Source organism: Oreochromis niloticus, unplaced genomic scaffold (genome assembly GCF_001858045.2).
Source record: "Oreochromis niloticus isolate F11D_XX unplaced genomic scaffold, O_niloticus_UMD_NMBU tig00000627_pilon, whole genome shotgun sequence".
In the NCBI taxonomy this organism is placed as follows: Eukaryota; Metazoa; Chordata; class Actinopteri; order Cichliformes; family Cichlidae; genus Oreochromis; species Oreochromis niloticus.
In genome coordinates this window covers 1-6,945 of record NW_020327197.1, presented here as the reverse complement: position 1 = coordinate 6,945, position 6,945 = coordinate 1, and the positions used below count along the sequence as shown (strand labels likewise).

The 6,945-nt window shown below is 38.9% G+C and overlaps 2 long non-coding RNA genes across 2 annotated transcripts; both read left to right on the top strand.

The window, feature by feature from the left end:
- Window positions 1-2,189: 2,189 nt before the first annotated feature.
- On the top strand, window positions 2,190-4,318 carry LOC109198270 (uncharacterized). The gene is made up of 4 exons (XR_002059164.1): window positions 2,190-2,200; window positions 3,697-3,870; window positions 3,963-4,186; window positions 4,283-4,318. It is a non-coding gene; the product is annotated as an uncharacterized LOC109198270 (long non-coding RNA).
- Window positions 4,319-4,321: 3 nt separating this feature from the next.
- LOC109198269 (uncharacterized) lies at window positions 4,322-6,770 on the top strand. The gene is made up of 3 exons (XR_002059163.1): window positions 4,322-4,353; window positions 6,305-6,474; window positions 6,559-6,770. It is a non-coding gene; the product is annotated as an uncharacterized LOC109198269 (long non-coding RNA).
- The last annotated feature ends 175 nt before the right edge of the window (window positions 6,771-6,945 follow it).

Here is a 6,945-nt window from a genome sequence, read left to right as displayed (position 1 = left end):
GAGTCTGAGTGCGAGTTATTCTGAGGAGCTAGTCGGCGAGGTAAAATGGGGTGCGATTGTGGTTAGCACATAGACACACACGTAACCACACACACACACACACACACGCTTAGTTAGAGGTTCACTTGTAGGTGAAAGTTTAAGCATGTTTTGCTAGGGTTGCAGTTTTATGTTGGTGTACGTGACTGTTTGATGAAGAAGCAGTGCACGATGCGAGAGCTGAGCGGGCTTGCGGGAAACCACCGGGGAGAAGATGGAAGCCAGTGTTCTTTTTAATTGTGTCACAAGTTGTCAAATAGAACATTTGTGGTTTTGAGTTGACGTATCCATGTAATTTACGCAAGAGGGGCGTTCTAATACCCCGATGTATAAAACTGTGTTCTGAAGTTTGGAGATAGAGATCAATGCTGTCTGCGCACAGAATTCATCTCTCCACATGTGTTATTAAATCATTCGTTGACTCCAACTGACTGGGTCAGTGTGTTATTCTGATCTCCACCATCTCTCTCGTCCTCAAAATGAACCTTAACAATAGTTATTTGGCTTATATCGTGATATATATCGTTATCGCCTGAAATGAAAAAAACATATCGTGATATGAAAAATCTTATATCGCCCAGCTCTAAGTAAGAGTAAGACAAAAATAAAACTTTTTTAGTAGTTGAAGGCATCTTCTTTTTGTGTACAGGGGGCGTTTGTGAGCAGTGAGTTGCCGCAGAGGACAGAGGAACAGCAACAGGTTGCTGGCATCTCTAAGACTCAAAGGCATCACAATGTCAGAAATAGACACAAGTGTCCCATATGTGGACATGTATATGCTGATATTGTTCAGCACCTAAGAGTCACAGAGAAAGTGGTAAATGAAATTGAGCTGCTTCTTTTGAGCCAATTTTCTCATCGGCAGTAAGTGTCTTAATAAATTCTGAAGAGACTAAATGTTATTGTCTGTACACATGTTTTCAAATCACTGCATTTATTTAATTGCTAACTTTATATACACCCAATTTCTATTTCATCCTACTCAGCATTTTATTTTGACTATTTTACAGCTTTTCTGCAAATCTGGACTGTCCAGTCCACTTATGTCAGTCAAAACATCTTAATCGGCTTGATAAGCACCTGGAAAAGGTCCACAAATTACAGGTATGTTATTGACTTTGTGGTGTCTCTGTGTGGTTTTTGTGTGTTGGTGAAGCAGCCCTTGATCTCTGGAATCAGATGTTTATGTTAAGGGACTTAAATTTAGTGCCTTGCATTTTACATATTTGTTACTCTGGTGAAATGAAAGTCTTCCAGTTTCCATAGAAGAATACGGTGGTTCTTTCTTTGCCTGTATGGTGTATTATATAATGTTCCTCGAGCTCTAGAAAGCATGTTGTGTGCATAGATAAAACATGAAGGATGCCCAATAATTAAAATCTAATCTTAATCCTTTCTAATGCTAACTTTTTCAGAAACCTATGATAACTTTACATGCAAAAGGCCAAGGACAGATGCGTTGCTAAGGAACTTGCACTTCTGAGGGCATCAAATCCCACACTGCAAATGGTCTCACATGTGGGTGAAGTGGATTATACAGTGATTGAGGAGGGCATCTTTAGGGCACTGGAGGCAAGGTCCAAGGTTGCATCCCCTATAGCCTCTTCCAGCAACGCTCCAGTGACCATGCTACCCTGAACCATTGGCCTGCTCCTCCCTCTGACAGCAAGGCTCTGGGTGACTCTACCAGACCAAACCTACAGCCTCCTCTCTCTACCCGTGACCCTCTCAGTGACCACACCATCCCAATTATGCAGCCTCCTTCTATCTCCACCAGCAAGATTACTTGTGATTCAACAGTGGTGTCCCCTGATTTGTTAATCCCAAGCAGTGCACCTTACTATGCAGCAAAGCAAAGGAGGGAATGTCTTCTCCCGAGGACACCTGCTCCTGGTTGCAAAAACTGTCAGATACTGTTCACTGAGCTACAGGTGGTGAAGCAGTTGCTAGAGTGTGAAATTGAAAGGAATCATGAGCTCAAGCAGATACATTCTTCAACCAAGCATCCAAATGTGAGTATTGTTTGTCCTGTGATTATACACCTCATTGTGAAACATTCTTTCATTTACTTTTGATAAACAAATCTGCTTAATGATCCTTTTTATTTCAGGTTAAATATAGCAGACGTAACGGTTTTCACCCAGCAAAGCCCCTCACTATGGTAAAATATATCTTATCAAAATTACTAGTGTAAAATTAGGGGTGGGCGATATAAACGATATACGATAGAAACTATATAAATTTGGCCAACGATAGAGATTTTGACTATACCGCTCTACCGCGATAGCGCATGTTGATGATGTCATCAAGCTGCGCCTGTTTTGGTCGAAAGCATTGCAGCGGCTACAACCATTATCATCTGCAAATTATGCCGGGCAACAGTCATAGCAAAGAGATGAAGCACTTTTGAAATATGGGGAAAGCCAAAACTGCGCTTCCTCCACTGCATAACATTGATTCATTAATGGTGAATTCTCTCGCAGCTGTTCTATTCCCATGTTGTTGCAGTATATTAATAATAACCTTGTATTGTGGAATAATCTCAGTTGTTCTCCTGACTGAAGTTTGGCCCGTGTATAGCATCCTGCTATGCGATTGCATTTGTCCCTAACCACCAGAATCCCTCACTTTAACTTTTATCGAGTGGGAAAAAAAGCTGGCGTTCATCCTCCAGCTTCACTTTGCTAATGTTATGCTAACATAGCTGTGTCACTAGCAATCACGTAGCACAACATTATATACCAGGTAGTCCAACTTCAGTAACCCTGCAAACACCACTGCTGTTAGTTTTCTGTCTTCATTTATGTTGGAAGTGGTAGCAGAGCTGTACGTTTTAGTTAGTTTCAAAAATCTCTCAGAACATGGTATGTCATGTTTAGGTGGAAACTAGTGAGCTAACTTCCTGTTAACTTGTAACTCCGTTAAATTTAATAAATTCTATTTTAATGGATGCCTGGATGTTAAACTTAATTGTTACACCTGGTAAAGCAGCAACGCTGATCATTTATTAAAGATGAAAGAATTTAGACCGTTTTAACTCTCAGTGTTTGTTTGACTTTGGGACCTGAAGCGGACAGAGTTTGGACCCAGATTACTCCGCGAAGCTCCTCACTACGGCAGCCGTAATGCTCCGACAATCCATCAAGCAGTGCGGCATCCCAAAGTTGTACTAAAACATTTTTTAACAGATTCTGCACGCCCAAATCGGTTCGAGGTCAGTAAGCGCAACCAGAATTCATACATAAGGCACACTCTCGATTTTTGAGAAAATTAAAGGATTTTAAGTGTGCTTATAGTGTGGAAATACGTTATACAGAAGAAATAATATATCGCGATATATATCGTTACTGCATGTGGTTCAATTATACCGCAATATGGATTTTAGGCCATATCGCCCAGCCCTATGTAAATGTATTAACTGGAGAGAATCTTACATAGTATGACTGACCATCCTCGGATAGCAATCCTTACTCAGTTCATTTGTGAAGAGTGAGTTCTTCTAGGCTAAGAATTGTTTTTCATTGAGGTTTCTTTATGCATTGAGAAGCTGAAAAATATTTGTTTGTCAACAAATCACCCTGATGTAAAAGACCTGAGGCCTAAATATGAGTGCTATACAAATGTACTTTGATATGATGTCTATTCTTGCCTCATCAGTAGACTGGTGGAAGAATTTAGGGCCCATGCAGAAGGTGTGAACCCTAGCATAGAACTACATGAAAATGCAAGGCAGCGAGCCACTCATGTCATCCGGTTTCTGGAATTCATGGCAGACCCAGCAATTCCAAACGTTGACCTTCTGTTTCTGAGGAACCATGGAAAAGTCCGTGAGTAAGTGCTTAATTTGAAGGATTATTAATTTCTATATATATGTGTGCATATACAGTTTTACACAAGAACTAATTGTATTTTTGACTTTGGAGTTTTCTAGCACACCTGCAAGCAAAAGGGTTTAAACCAACAACTCAGAGAGCTTATCTCATGGATGCTATTGCTTTCATGAAATATATATTAAACATGTCACCACCACAAGTCAGACTTGGAAATAAAAGGATCAACGCCCTTTTGGTCGAACTGAGGGCACGTAACAGAGATGTTGGCCGTGAAGTAGTCGTGCACCAGCTGAATGTGCGGAGATCTAAGTCTAGTACGTATATATACACATCTATACCTCTACCTACTTAATGACATGATGTTAATAATAAAGTGTCAAAGGGATTGTGCTTAATTTTTTTTTTTTTAGAAAGACTTGTCAAAGCAGAAAAACATGCTTTGTTCATTGAGAGGCTCCCCAGAAGATTGCTGCCGCACTGGGTATGGATCACTACAATAATCACAATGACACTGAATGTTCATTTTACTTAAGAGGGATTATACAGACTTCAGATCTGTGTTAAGACAAAGCCCCTACAGATCTTTACATCACAGTGACCCACACACTGAAACTGAGCTTATGTCTTTTCTGTCTAATGTCCAGTTTAAATTGAAGAATAATGTGCAGCTTGGTCAATGTAATGCACATGAAGCCAGAGCTAAAACACATCACCATTGCAGTGAAATATGTGCAGCTCTGGATTAAGATGGAGCCCTGCACATTTTGATCTTGTTATTTCTGGGATGATTGTAAAGATTATTTTCATTATTATGGCTAGAATAAAGTTTAAGAGCTATTTGCACTTACAAAGAACAAGACTTTTACTTTTATTGTTTCATAAAAGGTGTCCACAATTTAAATTTTAATTGCAGGAAATTTAATTAAATGAGAATAAGGAAAATAAAATAATCACAAAACAATAATCAGATTACTTAAACTCTACTTATCTAACTAAGATGCTCTAAGCTAATGCTGAGTGTGTTCTTTTCTTTGGTGAGAAGAGGTTGGAGGAAGGATGTAAATCAAAATCCTTCTAAATTAACCGCCTAACACAGCAACAATGAGCAGACGAAAAGGAATGAATTCACAGGTTGGACAGGTTTTCAACTGTGAACCTCTTCGATCCAATCTTTTGGGCTGCTCATGTTGCAGAAGACAAAAAAGAAAAACACAAAATATCTTCTCCACCTCACCTTTTCACCTGTTCACCTTTCCCCCCTCTCCTACTGGACGTCATATCTTCCCACACCTTATCTATCAATGTGTAACTTTTAAAATTGTAAATGCTTCATTACATTTTCATTGTTATCTTAACATAGAGAATTCATATTCAATCACATCTGGATGTAAATCACTTCATGTTTCATTCAGTTTATGTGATTCTACTTCAGTTAGATTTGTCTTTAGGACATTTTCACAAGAACATCCATTGTAACGTAATCCCTTTCCAATTCAAATGCTTCTGAAAACTCAGTTAATTACCATTTATTTCTCTAGTTATTTTATGCTTTTATGAAAACATACATTTTGTTTGTCAGATATTCTTTGAGATTATTAGCTCCACTGTGTCACATTCAGCCACATTATACACAACATACAGAAACACACACACAGACACACACACACACCAAGGTCAGACACTCTGTGAGGCCTGTTATTAGAATCACTGTTATTCTATTCTCAGATTCATTACACTGGTTAACTTACACATTTATTTTCCTTTGTTTCATTTATTTTCAACATGCCAGAAATTGAGCATAACTAACCCTCAGTAAAACAAGTTACAAGTTATGGTATCTGGAACAGATTTACATTCGATATTTAGAGTTATATTTTCATCTTTTTTAGATGTTTGTGGAACTTTCTTAACAATCAATAAAATCACCTTGAGGTCATGTTTCTGTGTTTAACAATTACAATACTTAATGTTGTTACTGATTCAATATTATGTGTGTGACTATGTGTATACTTTCCTGCTTTCCTTCACAAACCCGCAAAGCTGCCTAGTTTGAAGCTGGATCATGTACGCACGGACGGACACGCACACACACACGCACACACACACACACACAGCCATTATAACAGCCATTTCTACTACTTAAACATGTTTGCATTTGTTATCTATATGTAGAGGAGGCAAGGGCGTGAGACTTTTATCTCTTTCTATCTTCTATCTTAAGACACATTACAGGGTTTTGTAATTGGAAACTGGGTTTTTGTATGGTTGGTCTGGAAAATTTGTTTGGTACTTTGTGGTGCTTGCATGGTCCTTGAGACATGGTGCTTGTAAAGTCCCTCTATAATCTGCACAAAGGGACTGAACATGTAAATGCAGTGTATGTATTGGCATAGCATATTGATACATACAGTGTTCTCTTTGTGTTTTTACAGATGACCTCGAGAAGCAACCCCAGAACAGAACAATATTGAAATTGTTTTTTGGACTGTTGGGTGGATACCTCATTGCCATAACTGGCCACCGAAAGGGAGTGGTCATCAACATGACTACTGAGGAGGTTGAAATGGCAGAAAAAACTAAGCAGGGTGCCCGCATCATCCGTGTAAGTAGGAAAACTATAAAAATCCAAGTATACATTGTTTAGTCACCTGCTCAGAGAGAATAAACATGTCTTTTCATGTATTAGGTTAAACAGCACAAAACTCAAAGATACCATGGGGAAGCAGCTGTCCCCCTGTACAAGAATGAGTATACCTGGTTGCAGCGTTACAATCATATTAGAGAGTATATTGAAGGGGGTTCGGAGGCATCAACTTTTTTCCACAGTTCCAGTGGAGGTGTTCTTCATAGACTACTGGAATTTTTCAAGGCAGCCTGGGAGATGATGAATCTGGGGATTGCCCCACCTTCAAATGATACGTTCCTCCTGTAGCACTTACGTGAGAAAACCTTTCATTTTTATTTTTTGACACACAATGAAGTAGGTTAAAGTGTCATGGGTTTTATTCATGTGGTTTCTTTTTAAAACATTATTCTTTCAGGCCAAGCGACGTTGGGACGTAAATCTTATGAC